At 39.1% G+C, this 17,323-nt stretch overlaps 1 long non-coding RNA gene across 1 annotated transcript; it reads left to right on the top strand.

The window, feature by feature from the left end:
- The first annotated feature begins 335 nt into the window (after positions 1-335).
- On the top strand, positions 336-5,134 carry LOC118498939. The gene is made up of 2 exons (XR_004901428.1): positions 336-1,432; positions 4,400-5,134. It is a non-coding gene; the product is annotated as an uncharacterized LOC118498939 (long non-coding RNA).
- Positions 5,135-17,323: the final 12,189 nt, after the last annotated feature.

The following is a 17,323-nucleotide window of genomic DNA, read 5'->3' as shown; positions in this document are numbered from 1 at the left end:
GTGTCCATGGGTATTTTTATCATTCCTCTATACTCATCTGTGCCACACCTCTATGTCTCATGGTCTGGGACATGATCACTGATGTTACCATTCACACTTGAATTCTTTCTGCTGGGAAATCGTAGAATCATTTGGCTCCCTCTTTTGCACCCTCCCAATATTAATTTGGTAACTATCATTACATGATATTTTAAGTGGTTAAGAGTTTTTTACAATTGATGTACTTTGTGTATATTCAAAAGCTTCAAAAATATTTGAGTGTATTAGTCTATTAATTACATTTAAAATTTTTAAGTCATACATAAAATGTCATATCTAAACCAAGTAACTTTTTCACATTAAAAAATGATATTCTAATATCTAAATAATATGCAGAAAATCATAGTGAACTTACTATTGCAGAAAAGCTGTCCTGGTATGCAGTAATGATAGTGTTTTTATTTTAAATAATACTGTTATAAAAATTTATTTCTTTAAATTTGTTCTTCTTTCTACAGAATCATAAGTTTTAGCAGTACTCTAGAATTTTTTAACAGTGATACATTTCTGCCACCATTTGGAGGAGCCTTCATCATAGAGTAGTGAGGAGTTGAGTCTGATTTGCAAAGATGCCTTCATTTGAAATTCAGAATTCACCGCCCCCCCAGAAGAATTCTTAGTCAAATTCCCATAATTAATGAATTGTACCTTCTTGATTTCTCTACTGCCAATCTAATGCAAGTTACAATTATAACTAATTATTTTGTATAAATTCTGATGATGGTCTTACACCACTGAAACAATAGATATTCTGAAAACTATAAGTGAAACTGTCAGCCCTTGACATCTGTAGTTAACCAAGTACTTAGAATGTTGTTGATAGTTAGGTAATTATAAGATTAAATCAAGAGTGTGGGAGGCCTCTGTGCTTTTCTAATGAAACCATTTAATTTTTAAAAAAACTTATGATGCATAATCATGGTCTCCCTTAATCCAAAATTTAAAATAGTATCTGTAAATAGTTATTCTCTATAGTGGTCTTAGGAAAGCAGAAGTATATGAAAATTTCATTCACTTTCTCCTTAAGCCTTATACCAGAGTTACTAAGAATTGGCAAAGTTCACTGATCCAAGATTTACCCTTCTGATATCTTGCTCTGGTGAAATAATAGAAAAGTGTTTTGCAAACTAAAAGCTAGATATGAAGGTAAAGGAAATTACAGTTAATTAAAAGTTTCATTAAAATAATGTTACCATGACTGTGAAATCCTGAATTCTGATTTTGCCTTTGTTACTATAATGCTAATTAGATATTTTACTTTGTTTAAAATTTTTTAGACTAAACAGTCCAATTTCCATCAACAAGATGGAGAATTTATGTTTAGAATTACCTTCAAAATTAAGTAATTTTTATGTCATTATGAACTGTAACTGGATGGTCTCAGAAAGCCAAGGTAAACACTTTATCTCTGATATATTCTTGTAGTCTGTTGCTGACCTGTATGAGGAAAGAAAGATACTTTTAACTGCAGTATTTATCAACACAACCCAAATACCCTTCACCAGTCCTGGAATTGTTTCATACCTGCTGACATCACATTCACTCTTGAAGTTTTAACTGAGTCAGTTCTTTGAATTCATACTTCCTCTAATACCATAAGCTTTTAGAACTAGGCCTGAAATTGTTTTATTTCTCCCAAGTAATACTTGCTGTTCAGGTAAATACCAGTACTAAAACAATCACAGGTGTGGTCTCACATTGCATAGTATGACCTAGACTTAAGATACACTAAATTTACCAAGATTGAATACAAGCAATTGTCCATTAAATTATTTTTAATATATAAAATTCACTAAAATTATTAGTAATACTACATAGTATTATCTACTATTTCTATTAAGAACAATGCAAAATATAATACTCAAATTTATTTTTCTTACTAATCTTAAACTAAACTATTTCCATTCTCTGCTTAGACACTCCTGGTTCTCTCCAGACTGAAACAGATTTAAATACTTTGCATTTACCTCTTTTTGGCTTCAAGACTGCAAGATACTATGCCATCTATGAAAAGTGGAGTCTTATTCTTGCGCGTAATTGTTCATAAAAGAATTTAGTCATTTTTTGCTAATCAGTTGTCAGACTTCCTACCTAGTTTTTGCCTACAATAATTAAACAGAAAACAATACAGAATAAAATGTCTATATACATCAAGTTTCCTTGTGACTGTGCATTTCTAGTCAGATAAGATTTTTCTAACACCTTCCAACTATTCTTACTGTTTTAAATTTCAGTGTATGAAAATGTAATTACATTTATTTATGAGGTTGACTTTTGAACAAGACTATTTTTAAAGGGCCCATAATACTATTTTTTGAGAACTAATTTATGTGAAAATCTTACAAGAATGTGAAAGTTGCCTTTATTTAAGAAGGGGGAACAGGAGAGTTCTGGCTAAAATGGAGGCCTAGGTAGAAACCCTTCACATCCTCACACAGCCAAAAGGAGAATAACAACCAATCTAAAATCAATAAACCACCACAAGTGCCAGAAAATCAAACTGCACAGAACTCTGACAACCACAGAATTAAAGAAACGGTCAAACAGAACAACCAGACCAGTAAGGTGGTAGTCAGAGAGAAACCATGGTGAGGCTGCAGACCATGGGGGTGGGGCTGGCTGAGAAACGCAGCAAGGTGGCAGCAGATCAGGTGAGGCAGCAGGCTGTGTGGGAGGGGCTGACTTAAGGGGAAACAGATTCAGAGCTGACTGTGGACTATAGCAGTTACCTCGGTGGGAGAAACTCCCAGTCTCACATGAGATTTCACTGAAAAGTGGGCTAGACACAGCAGCAAGCTGTATTGTTCCCTCTCTGGCTCCTCCCCCACAAGCAGCTCTGCAGCACAGCAAGGAGGGTTACCCTGCTCTAATGAATACCTAAGGCCCCACTCCCTTACAACTTAACAGAGGCCCGGAACAAAGAAATAGGGCCAAAATGGAAGAACAGAGCAAAACCTAAGAAAGAGAGCTAAGCAATGAGGAGATAGACAACCTACCTGATGGAGAGCCCTGGTAATCAAAATGCTCACAGAACTGATTGAGCTTGATCGAAAAGTGAAAGAACAAATGAAAAATACCCTAAATGAAATAAAGCAAAATATTCAGGGAACAATGACAGGAAGGAAACCAGGATTCAAGTCAACAGTATGGAACAAAAGGAAGAAATAAACATCTAACAAACAGAATGAAGAAACAAGAATTCAAAAAGGAGAAGCGAGACTTACAATCCTCTGGGACAACCTGAAACATTCCAAAATCCAAATCACAGGGGTGCCAAAAAGAGAAGAACAACCACAAGAAATTTTAAACTTATTTGAACTAATAATGAAGGAAAACTTCCCCAATCTGGCAAAGGAAATAGACTTCCAGGAAACTCAGAGAGTCCCAAACAAGTTGGACCCAAGGAAGCACACACCAAGGCACATCAGAATTACATTACCCAAGATTAAAGACAAAGAGAATCTTAAAAGCAGCAAGAGGAAAGGAAAGAGTTACCTACAAAGGAGTGCCCATAAGACTGTCAGCTGATTTCTCAAAAGAAACCTTCCAGGGAAGAAGGGGCTGGAAAGAAGTATTCCAAGTCATGAAAGGCAAGGACCTCCATCCAAGATTGCTCTATCCAGCAAAGCTACCATTTAGAATGGAAGGGCAGATGAAGTGCTTCCCAGATAAGGTCAAGTTAAAGGAGTTCATCATCACTCAGCCCTTATTATATGAAACTTATCTAAGAAAAGGAAGATCAAACTATGAACAGTAAAATGACAACATACTCACAACTATCAACAAATGAACCTAAAAAAAATAAAAGAAAGAAAAACAACAAAAATAAAAACTAAGCAATCAACTAGAACAGGAACAGAATCAGAGAAATGGACATCACATGGAGAGGTTTTAGTGGGGAGGGGGAAAGGAGGAGTAGAGGGGAGGTACAGGGAAGAAGAAGCATAATTGGTAGGCATAAAATAGATGGGGACAGGTCAAAAATGGTATAGGAAACAGAGGACTCAAAGAACTTATATGTTCAACTCATGGACATGAACTAAGGGGGGTGTGGAATGCTGGAGGGTTGGGGGGTACAAGGTGAAGGGGGGATAAGGGGGGGAAATTGGGAAAACTCTAATAGCATAATCAATGAAATATACTTTTAAAAAGGGAGAGAATTACATGAAATAAGAACTCCCCCTGCAAAAATTATGGAATGGATAATCATCTCTATGGAACACAAGCCCTATCTGTTTGATGTGTGTAGCACAGTGGCATGTAAAGATGGGCATTTAGCAAAAGCTTTTAATAATCAGTAGATGAACTTCCTCTGATATGAAGAAGTAATCGAAACTGCTTTTATTCTCATTGTCCCTAGAAGTGTAGGAAGCAGAGCATTTATTTAACACTGTGCTTGAACAAGAAAGCTGCATACAAAATCAGAAGTACACCATGTAGAAAATTCAAGATTTCCAGAAGCCCAATCATATGAAGGATATGTAAATAGAGTTGTGCGTGTCAGTGTGTGGATGCAGAGTAAGTAAAGCACATACTGAAATTGCTTTATGAAAGCTAAGTGGTCATAAAATAAGATGCAGAAGTTCAAGTGAAAAGTCACCTTTAGGCTAAGAGTAAAAAAAACACCCAATTATGCCCTAAAGCAGTTTTGTAACACTTAAGTTTTCACTGACATCTAGAAATTTACAAGTGGTTTTTTAAAGAATGAGAATTGGAATCATTTATTGCTTGCTTTATTGGCATACTTATTTAAGCAAAAGGGTTGCTTCTATGCAAAGCTTCAGAATTCTTTTTCACTCCAACTCTTTCTGCTTGTGAGTCATCAAGACTGGTGTGCAATCCTTCACATGCGAAGAAAAGTCTCTTTCTACTCAGGCTGCTATAACAAATTACCATACACTAGGTGGCTTACTGACACTTATTTCTCACAGTTCTGGAAGTCCAACAGCGTTTCTTGTGTCTCTTCTTGTAAGGGCACTAATACTATTCATGAGGGCTCCACCCTCATGACCTAATCATCTCCAAAAGGCCCTCACTCCAATCAACACCACTGGGGATTAGGGCTTCAACATATGAATGGAGAGAGAGAGAAACACCCATCCTCAGGGAATGCACTAACTCCCTAATCATCTGTTCTGCTTTATTCTTCTATTGAAGCACATGCATTTATAAACTTCTTAGCAGGTTCTTAGAGAACCCTGGGTGGCTACAGACTCTGCTTAGACAATCTTAGTTTTCTGCAGACTTGAGCAAGGATAAACACACAAGAGATGAAATGTGTAACCCTTGGCCTCATTAACTCAAGAACTGATATAAGTTGTAAAGTATAAAATTTGGTTTTGGTGTCCTAAATCCTTCTTTGCTATTTTCTTAATTGTCTCCTCCACCCACCTGCATCCTTCCCTTCTATTGTGACCTGTGCTTTCTGCACAGTGTCTATCAAAGCACTCTCTGAAAGCAATACAGGAATTCAGAACAGAGGCTTTGGAAATCAGACTCAAAGTAGTTTATTTCCTGGCTCTGCCACTCAATGAATATATCATTTCAGATAACTGAGGCAACCTGGCATTGCTTGCTCAGTTTTCTCATTTGTAAAATAGGAATAATGCCTACCACACAGAATTCTGCAGAGATTAAACAAGGTAGTATGTTCAAGTCTTTAGTATACTGCCCAGCATATAGAAACACATTCTAAATAGCTGTAAATGGAAATAGACCTGTTTGCAGTAAGTCATGCATTTAACTTACTAGATAAGGTGTTATTCCAGAAAAATTTACTTTTTAACAGGGTTTAAGGACATAACCTCTAAATGTGAAATTAGGAATGCTATACACTTAGTGGAAAAGGCTTTCCTTTTCCAGAGCTTATCTCAGCACCCCTGGAATCATAGTCACATGCTTGCTTTCCAAACACAGAACCACAGACTATCAACTTCTTTCTCCTTCTTAAGACTTGGCTATACTTTAGGATGACCATTTTATACTTTGTTATACTTTGAATTAGTATAACATATTAGTACTCCCTAATACTGCCATAACAAAGTACAAGCTTGGGGACTCAAAGCAATATAGAGTTATCCTTTATGCTTCTGGAGGCCAAAAGTCCAAAATCAAGGTGTCAGCAAGGCTGGTTCCTGCTGGAGGCTCGGAATGAGAAACTGCTCCATGTATCTCTTAGCTCCTGGTGGTTGCCAGCATTCCTTGGCATTCCTTGTGTTGTAGCTGATCACTGACTTTCTGCCTCTCTTTTCTCCTCTGTGTCTATGTCAGATCTTCCCTCTGCCTTTCTCTTAGAAGTACACCTGTCATAGGATTTAGGGCCCATTCTGTATCCAGGATGATCTCATTTAAAAGTCTGAATTTAATTATATCTGCAAAAACCATGTTTCCACAAATTCCAGGGTATGGACATATCTTTTTGGAAGACTCCAGTTCAACTACTATATACTTACTGTGTGAGAGAGAAGACCAGATCTGAGGAGAATGGGAAGGTGAATGTAAAGGAAAACTGTACTTCTTGAAATTTCCACCCGGGTAGGAACACTTGAGCTTCACTACCAGTTGTCATGGGACCACTGAATATTAATTTTAGAGGTAGAAATAAACCTCTACCCAGCAGGCAAGTGTCCATCTTCAGCTGCAGGTGAACTGGTGGGATTTGTCAGGTTTTTTTTTTTGAACTATGCTAGTGCTCTCTAGTTTCTGGAGCCTGTTAGCTATATTTGGATAAAAAACAAGCAGTGGAGCTAGAAGTACATACATGTGGTTGGGCTTGAAAGCCATGATGAAATGTTCACAGGAGCACCAGCTAAAGAAGGTATCAGTAGCTGTTGGAGCTTGACAGCCCCTCTGCTGCCTTCACCACATTACCAGTATTTATCAGCCCCTCCAGTCACTTTATTGCCATCATCACTACTACTTGTTATCCCCTCCAGTCAAGTTACCACCATCACCAGTGCTTGTCAGCCCCTCCACTCACTTCGCCACATCACCAGTACTTGTCAGCCTTTCCACTTCACCACCATCCACAGTGCTTGTCCATTCATCCATTCATGTCACCAGTACTTGTTAGCCCCTCTAATCACATTACCACCATCACCAATACTTGTTCCCCTCTCCACATTCCCACCATCACCCTTTTTATCAGGAATTTTCCATGGCTCAAGTACATCTAATAGAAATGTGTCTAACAAAGTAAATAAATGGGAGTGATTGCTATTGACATTGTGGGTTTCACATTGAATGGAGCACTGGAAATTAGCTATAAGGCCTGAATGTGGAAAGATTAGGAAATCACCTTATTTTGTTCACTCTAGAGTGACTTCTGACTTGTGCTAGTACCCAGGCCCTTTCAGAAACTTAGAATTTGATCCTGTTTGCTGTCCCTAAAATATTTGGAATGGTATTTTAGTTGAAGAAAATTCAGGCCGGTGGAGAGTTGTAACTGTATGATAAAATTTTTTATCAATATACATAGCAAGCTGCTTATGATCATAGTGAGCGCTGCACAAGTTTTTAAGATCAAAACTTATTTGTTCAACAGATCTCTAGACCAAGATAGTCTCAAAGTTAATAACTGCATTTTTCCTTTTTGCATTCATAGTTCCTATCACAGTGCCTGTGTAGATGTTTGGTCAGCCAGTTATTTAGTATATTCCATCACCGCTCAACTTTTAGAATGATGTAACTGATTTCCATAATGATAAAAATATTGAGAAGCACACGACATGATCTAAATACTGGATTAACTAAGTATTGGGTCTTAATTTTTTGGAATAACTTGCCATTGTCTTGGTAAGAATAAATAAGTGCATGGTTCCAAGGAGAAAATTTGATTGCTATAAATCAATTAAGGTATTGCTGCTTCAGAACAGAGGTCAGCAAACTATGGCCCTTGAGCCAAACTCAACCTACTACCTATTTTTGTATGGCCTGCAGACCAAAAGTAGTTGCTACCTGTTTAAAGATTTGGACAGAAATCAAAAGAATAATATTTTGTGATACACAAAAAGCACATGAAATTTTATTGGAACACAGCTCATTCACTTACATATTATCTGTGGCTACTTTTGCCCTGCAATGGCAGAGCTGGGTAGTTGTAATAAAGACTGTGCATAGCAGCCCTGGCTGGCATAGCTCAGTGGATTGAGCACAGGCTGCGAACCAAAGTGTCGCAGGTTCGAACCCCAGTCAGGGTACATGCCTGGGTTGCAGGCCATGACCCCCAGCAACCGCACATTGATGTTTCTCTCTCTCTCTCTCTCTCTCTCTCTCTCTCTCTCTATCTCCCTCCCTTCCATCTCTAAAAAATAAATAAATAAAATCTTAAAAAAAAAAGACTGTGCATAGCTCAGAAAGCCTACATTAACTCTCTAGCTCATTATAGAAAAAACTGTAATGTAGGCTTAGTCAAAGTGTTGGTTTTGAACTTCAGAATATCAAGAATTCGAGTTTGTCCCTGGATCTGTAGCTGGACCCAAGGAAAGCACGTGTGGACTATATCAAATCATTGCCAGACTTCTCTCTTGGGGACTGAGGGCAGTGTACAGGCATCTATAAGCTAGGCAGACACTCCACCATATTCAGAAAATGAGTCAGAGTGGGGAAGGTAAGCCAAGGAACAATCTGTCTGAACAGGACACTGCCTCTGGAATCACTGATATTAAGCTTCCAATGCCACCTGTGTTGGGAACTGTTTCTAAATTGTCCTTGCATCTTTGCAAAGTAGCCACAAGGGTCATGGCCTTGGAAAGAAGTTTTGGATTGGCCAAACCTAGGTTACATGGTAGGTAGCTATTAGAACTCACTTTAACTAAATTAAAGGAGTGAAGAACTCATTCTAATACTAAATGCTAATTTTCAATTCATCCCTCCCTCTATGATGCACAAAGAGATTTCCTCCAAAGGAGCAGCCCTGCAAGGGCAACCAGAGAACATAAATCAAACACCTTCTACAGCTTTGCTGCTAGGAATGTGGTTGCAGGACCAGAGCACTGTGGTACCTGGGAGCATGTTAGAAATGCAGCCAGCCTCTGCAGCCAGTCTCTGCAGCCTCTCACCAGACCCCCTGGATCAGGTTCTGAATTTTAACAAGATCCTCAGGTGATTTGTGTGTGCACTGAAAATTGAGATGAGATCCAAATAAAGTCCTAGTTTTGCAGGACTTCAGGCAGTATTATGAAGTGAAAGTACATATTCAGGCAGTTTGGAGGCATATATTTTTGGCCCTGGGAGGTTATCCATAAATGTGATAGCTCTGCCTGGGAACCTACTCCCCTAGGCTATGCCTTCTTTTTGGTTTCTTCCTTTCTTACACCTTCAGAGTTAAAACCTCCAAAGTTTTAGCATTTTCTGTGGCAGTACACTAGGAGCCCTGACAGTGAGAGTGGACAGTGGTGGAATGGGAATTTAGGTAGGTAGGTGGTTTGAAAATGATGGCTTGCCTGTATAGGTCACAGGGCCAAATAATATTTTAAAGGGCCAAAAGGACGAGTCTTGACCTAATATGAATTCAGAAATGTAAACTTTTTTGTTTTTATTTTTTAATTTTTTAAATTGTTGTTCAATTAAATTTTTATTTATTTGAGAGAAAGAGGAAAGAAGAAAAAGACATTCATTGGTTGATTCCTGTATGTATCCTAACCAAGGATTGAACCCACAACCTTGGTATATCAGGTTGAAGGCTCTAACCAACTGAGCTACCCAGCTGGGGCCAAGAAATGGAAACAATATGAACCCAGTCATACTTGGATTCAAGTCCCAGCTCTGTCACTTATTTTGTCATTTTTATATAACTTTCCTGAACCAGAATTTTCTCATCTCTAAAATTAGGTTAAGAAATGAGTATGGACTTCCGGCCAAGATGGAGGCATAGGTAGATACACTGCACCTCCTCACACAACCAAAAGGACAACAACAATTTAAAAACAAAAAACAATAAGAACTGACAGGAAATCAAACTGTATGGATGTCAGACAGCCAAGGAGTTAAAGAAGACACACTCATCCAGACCAGTAGGAGCAGCAGAGATGGCCAGCCTGGCGGAGAGTACTCTCAGGGAGGCTGCAGCTGGTGGACCCAGCGAGGCGGCAGATTGTGGAGCAGGTTGCACAAGGCTGCAGCTGGCCAGCAAGGTGGTGGCTGGTGGAGCGGGTGGTCCCACATTCGCCCCCAGATAAACTGGGAGGAACACCTAGGGAGTGGGATGGACTATGCAACCCAGGGCCCCAGTGCAGGCAAATAAAGCCTCAAACCACTGACTGAAAACACCTGTGGGGGTTGAGGCAGCAGCAGGAGAAACTCTTAGCCTCACAGGAGAGTTCATTGGAGGGACCCACAGAGTCCTAGAACATACACAAACCCACCTACATGGAAATCAGCACCAGAAGGGCCCAATTTGCTGTGGAAAGTGGGTGAAATGATTGAAAACCAGCAGAGTGGAGCAAGAGGCACTGTTCCCTCTCAGACCTCTCCCCTATATACAGTGTCACAGCACAGTGACATGGGTTGCTCTGCCCTGGTGAACACCTAAGACTCTGCTCCTCACTACGTAACAGGTGCATCAAGACAAAAAAAAAGGCACAAATGGAAGAACGGATCAAAGCTCCAGAAAAAATACAACTAAGCAACAAGGAGGTAGCCAATCTATCTGATGCACAGTTCAAAACACTGGTAATCAGGATGCACATAGAATTGATTGAATTTGGTCGTAAAGTAGATTTTTTAAAAAAATGAAGGCTATGTGAAATGAAAATGTACAGGGAACCAGTAGTGATGGGAAGGAAACTGGGACTCAGATCAACAATTTGGAGCAGAAGGAAGGAAGAAACATCCTACCAGAAAAAAATGAAGAAATAAGAATTCAAAAAAAATGAGGAGAGGCTTAGGAACCTCCAGGACATCTTGAAACATTCCAACATCTGAATTATAAGGGGAAGAGGAAGAGCCAACAAGTAGAAAAGTTATTTGAACAAATAATAAAGGAGAACTTCCCCAACCTGGCAAAGGAAATGGACTTCTAGGAAGTCCAGGAAGCTCAAAGAGTCCCAAACAAGTTAGACCTAAGGAGGAACACACCAAGGCACATCATAATTGCATTATCCAAGATTAAAACGAAGGAGAGAATCCTAGAACCAGCAAGAGAAAAGGAGACGGTTACCTACAAAGGAGTGCCCATAAGACTGTCAGCTGATTTCTCAAAAGAGACTTCATAGGCAAGAAGGGGCTGGAAAGAAGTATTCCAAGTCATGAAAGGCAAGGACCTCCATCCAAGATTGCTCTATCCAGCAAAGCTTTCATTTAGAATGGAAGGGCAGATAAAGTGCTTCTCAGATAAGGTCAAATTAAAGGAGTTCATCATCAGCAAGCCCTTATTATATGAAATATTGAAAGGATTTATCTAAGAAAAAGAAGATAAGAAATATGAACAGTAAAATGACAGCAAACTCACAATTATTAACAACCACACCTAAAACAAAAACAAAAGCACACTAAGCAAACAAGTAGAACAGGAGCACAACCACAGAAACAGAGATCACATGGAAGGTTAGCAACAGGGGAGTCAGAGGAGGAGAAAGGAGGAAAATGTATGGAGAATAAGTAGCATAGATGGTAGGTAAAAAATAGACAGGGGGAGGGCAAGAATAGTATGGGAAATGTAGAAGCTAAGGAACTTATAAGTATGACCCATGGGCATGAACTAAAGGGGGGGGTGATGTGGGTGGGAGGAGGTGTGCAGAGTAGAGGGGAGTGAAGGGGGGAAATGGGACAACTGTAATAGCATAATCAATAAAATATATTTTTTAAAAAATAGCAAAAAATAAAAAAGAATATGAATATGGAAGATAATCTATGTAAAGGAGGTACCACAGTGCCCAGAAGGAACTATGTATTCCAGTAATTATATGGTATAACTTATGGTATGTTTTAGTTTGCTAATTTAGGAGACATGGTTCTTTATGCTTTAGTTAACCAATGTGTGACAGCTTACCAACAAATTTTGCAAGAAAATCATTACAACTACTAATGTTGAGTGATCTATGCTGAGTTTTAAGATTACAGAATTTTTTGGTCTTTTATTTCCACTGGTGCCTCCAGTTTCTGTCACCACGAGGTATCATAGGGTACAATTTATACCATCAGGCCAATTCAATAAATTACAGTCATGAATATTAGAGGGATAAAAGAACATATTTGAAAAGTTGCTGAGTGTACTAATTGCATTCTTTAAATATGTCTTCTGAATTATTACCACTACTAACTACAAATAGAAAACCTCAACAGAACCTTTCTGTAGGATAGAAATGGTTACTCTTAGTTATCAGAAACCTACTAAAATTTACTTCCAGCAAGCTTGAGAATGGAAGAAAACAGACCTTTGCAAACACAGGGCAGTGGTTGGTATCTTAAGCCTGTGCTGTCATTGATCATTTGTCTACATTTCCTTTGAGAATCTATCCCCTCAATAAAATTGATCCTAAAAAAATGTGAATTGAATTTATTTCTACAGCTAAAACATTTTGGGCACAATGCCCCTGAAGTTATTAAAATAAACACTTTATTGAAAAGAAAGATAGGTTTTCCATTTGCTATTTTAATTTCATTGCTTTGTATATTAAAAGCACAGTTATAGAGTAGAAAACCAGCTAATAAAGCTTAAACAAGTTGTTAATAAATAAACTAGATACATCAAAACCTTAAATCACATCTCAGTTGACAGTGAGGTGTATTTATCTTCAGTTGATTAATACATTTCTCCCATGTAACACTTATGTCAAAGACACCTCTAACATAAAGATCCTAGGTTACTTTTGGCTAGAATTTAAGTATATATTTGCAGGGGGGAAAAAAACCAACAACTATTAGCTTTTGAAGCACATGGCTATAATTCCAAGTGAAAGAAATAATGTGTTACTATTAATAGCCAGGTGATATTACTAATGTTTGTCAAGCAGTGTAGGAAGGCACCCTATCAGAAATTAAATTTGTGGGGGGCTTCCCCTATTCTTTAAACAAGAGAACTTCCAGCTGCTTCTATAAATGGCAGGAATTGATTTTGACCTTGAAGCAAATCTTCCTTGTTTTAGTAAAATTTGCTGGAGTAATTGCCCTTAGAAGGCAGGGCTAGGTGACTTCCTGCTATTACTGCTGTGTGGAGATTTAAGCATTGCTCTCTGGAGACTGACACCTGATTTATACCCCAAACAGTATAGAACATTCATCCCCATTCCAGCTCTTACATGCTGGCTGTTAAAGCTTAACCTCTTCCCTTTCCTCTTCCAGAGCTAATCTCTCATGATTACTGATCTTTTGCCTTCCATAAATCATTTTAACCATACCTTCTTAGAATCCTCCAGTTTCAATAATAACATGGAAAACCGGAAACTTTTTCCTTGTTTTGCTCCCTGTCATCAAGACCAACCACCTCCCATTACAATAGCAGTATCTCCTCCAGCCAGCTCGGGGCAATTCTATCATCGTTAAATGCATTGGCCATATCCTGACCCATGTCTCCAAGAATGAGGTCTATTTTCAGGATCTGTGAACTTCATCTCACCAACATTTAAACATGCTTAAGTATCTTGTATCTTACAAAAAATTCTTCCTCAGCCACACTGTCCTTACTAGTTACTCCCCCCCTTTTTTTTTTTGAAACTCAAATGCCTTAGAAAAGTGATCTATGCCTCCGTTTCCACTCACACGTTGCTCACGCTCTTCTCAATTCTCAACTCAGTGTCATCTGTGTTCTTTCCTACTACTGCACTGACTTTGTTCCCATTGCTTCCTTAGAGATGTCCTTGTAACCAATTGGTCACTCATATATGGCAGCAATCTCACTGTTATTCATATGTCCTTTCTTCTGGATGCACTATCTCCCCTCAGCTTCTCTGAGTCCACCCACCTACCTCTCTGCTGACAGCTGCTCAGTCTTTGCAGCCTGCCTTGTATCCTTATCATTGCCCCACTTATGCTCCTCGGGGTCTTCTCCTGGTCCTTATTCTCTTCTCATTTGACCCACAGGCTGGGTAATCTCAGCTATGTCCATGATTGTAATTCCACCAGAAAGAGATGCCTCCTCATTCTGAGCTTCAGACAAGGACATCAGTGACCATTCCCACCTTGATGAATACTCTCTTTTGGTTTCTTTGATTCCAGAAGGCCTTGGTTTTCTTTCTACTTGCTTTGACAAATATTTCTATCTTCTTAAATCTGTCACTTTCCTACTTAATAAAGCACTTCAATTATTTGAATTCAGTGTGAATTATAAGGCCAGGGATTATCTGGCTCCTACCTACTTCTCTGAATGCTTCTGGCCTCACACTAACCCTAGCTATTCTCATCTGACTGATCTTTTATCTCTTTAAACACCTAGCTCTCTTGTCTCTTGCTCCATGTATATGACTATGTGACCTGAGGCCAGTTCTGATCAATGAACACCCACCTGTGCTGCTGTAAGTGGTTATTCCAAATTTCCACCACTCTTCAAATCCTTTATTGTTGTTACCACTATCCTTTCTCTGGGCAGTTGACTTTGCCACCTGCTTCACAGGAAAAAGAGGTGGTGGGAGGGAGGGGAGTGGAATGAGACCATCATGCCAGAATTTCCTTGTGAGTCTATCCACTCTTCCTTACTTTCTGTCCCAGGAGAAGAAATGTACTTCCCTTTCTCTAAGCCAGATTTAATTCCTTCCCACTTTCCAGGACTGTATTCTAACTTCTCTGTTGATACTGGCTTTTTATCCACTGTTATATTCCTATTCTCCTTGGGAAAATGTGTCAATGTTCCTGAGAATCAAGTTTTTTGAAATAATGGCCTCTAATTGGCCAGTGCCACCTTCTTGTGCCTGTCTGATTCCTCAGTCCACTGCACTTAGCTTCTGTCCCCAAATCTCTGACGAAATACTTCTTGCTAACTTGCCTATAAGTTTCATGTTTGCCAAAACCAATGGATAGTTTCTCATCTTTAACTTATGCCATGCCTTTGTGATGCTATGCACTGCTGACCCTCCCACTTGGAAATTTTGACTTACATGATCCTACTTTTCCCTGGCATGTCTCCCAATTTTTTAGCTTTTTCCTCTGTTGCAGCTTTGGGGCTCCTGTTGATTCATTCAACAAATATTGAGCTTGACCCTAGAGCTGCAGTGATGAGTACAACACAGTCCTTGCCCTCATGGAGTTTACAGGATTCAAGGAAAGAGAGCCAATCAAATAATCACACAAATAATAAATCATTATGGATTCTACTAAGCACTGTGTGATCGTGGGTTAGGGGCCTTGTCTTGGTACACCTGAGATCTGGAACTTACATAGGGATCCTACATCATACTATACTAGTTTCTTCTTCAATATGAGATTTTGGTGAATGAACACATATTCATCTTAGTCACACCCTTAATTATTTAATAACTGTCAGTTACATATCCTTTCATAATCTACTGTCTCCAAATGGAGATATTTGTAGCCTTTTTCTATACTTTTAGCTTTTTCTTCCCCAGCCTCCTTCCTATTAGTAGTTATGCAGAGACTGGACTTAAATACACTTTTGTAAATTTTCTTCAGATATGCCTTACTTGAGCAGCAACAGAACTCCACAGCATTCCAGCTGTCCATATGTCTGAAACTGAATTGTATCTGCTTAAAAATTTCATTTTCCACACACAGCTCTTTAACTGTAGACCTCATGTGTTAGAGTAAGCAGCTTACTACCTATGAGCACTCCTTTTAGGGACACCATGGTGTTGAAAGGTGTGGACAGATTACACAGTTGGTTTGAATATGACCTCCACCATTTCATAATTTTGACAAACTATTTGGTTTTGCTGTTCAAGGAAGCATTGAAAATCAGCACTGAAACTGGCAATCTGACTTGGATCGAGGATTTAATCTGCAAAACAGTCCACTGTTTTGTGAGTGACCATTGTCATGGCAAGGAAGAGTTCTCCCATGATGTCCTTTCCTCACCATTCAAAAGCACAGAAAGCAGGTAGCTTTGGAGTTAGGCAAGAGCTTAATCTATGTTGGTAAGGAATAAGTTGAGACCCTGGCTCTCAGCAGGGGTGATTTTGCCCTCCATCCCATACATTTGGCAATGAGCAGAGACATTTGTGATTATCACAACTTGGTGGGGGCTGCCGGCCTCTAGGGGTAGAGACCAAAGATACTGCTAAACATCCTACCATGCAGGAGGCAGATCCTCACAACAAAGAATGATAATAATGCTAATAATGCCAAAGCTGAGAAATCCTAAGCTAAGAGATAATGGAAATGTAATACATTTCATGACTTTGTGCCTAAAGTTAGATTTAAGAAACTGAGTCACCTATTTCCAATGAAGTACTCAAAAGGTACTTTTTATTTTTAAAAATAACTACAGATTCAGAGTTTTCTGGGGAAATGTGTAGGCTAGTCTTTCACTCAACACACTTTGCTAGGAGCTGTGTGCCAGGTTTCAACTTTCATCGAGCTTTGGTCCTTGCCCTCAGGGGCATAACTCAGTGGTGTCTTTAAACTTTAAGATGCATCAGAGTCACCTGGAGGCTTGCTAAAATCCATTGCTGGGCCTCACCACCAGAGTTTTTGATTCTGTAAGTAGATCTGGGGTGGGACCCAAGAATTTGCAACTCGAACAAGTTCTCAAGTGCCCCTGAAGCTGGCCTCAGATAACACTTTGAGACCCACTGTTGTAGGGAATACAGAAAAGGAAACACCTGCGGTTTTGCTCTGGACTGAATGTTTGTGTTCTCCCACCACCGCCCCCCAAAATACATACATTGGAATCTTAATTCATACTACAATGTGGTAGTATGAGGAGGTGAGCCTTTGGGAGGTGATAAGGTCCTGTAGTGTTCTTCTAAGAGGCAGAGAGAGCTTGCTTCCCCTCTGCCCTGTCCTTGTGAGAGACACAGCTAAAAGATGGGCACCTATAAACCAGAAAGGAGGTTTACCATGCTGGCTGGCATTTTGGTCTTGGATTTCCAGCTCCCAGAACTGTGAGAAATGAATGTTTGTTGTCTAAACACCCAATCTGTGACAATTTGTTAGAGTAGCCAAGCTAAAATAGGTTTTGAGGATTAACATTTGCAGTGCTTGTTGGATACTTGAAAGATTTCACTTTATCTGGCAGGTGTCTTTTGCAGATTTCAGAGTACATGGCTGCTAGAGACAGACTTGGTGTTTTGCTGAGAACTAGTATTATTGCTGAAAGCCCAGCTGTTTTAACTTAAATTTCCCTAAAGCCAGCAAGGTTAACATTTTTTATTTTAAATAAATAAAATTTATTTTT

The sequence above is a fragment of the Phyllostomus discolor genome, chromosome 2 (assembly GCF_004126475.2).
Source record: "Phyllostomus discolor isolate MPI-MPIP mPhyDis1 chromosome 2, mPhyDis1.pri.v3, whole genome shotgun sequence".
Classification (NCBI taxonomy): Eukaryota; Metazoa; Chordata; class Mammalia; order Chiroptera; family Phyllostomidae; genus Phyllostomus; species Phyllostomus discolor.
This window is presented reverse-complemented; position numbering and strand designations above follow the sequence as displayed.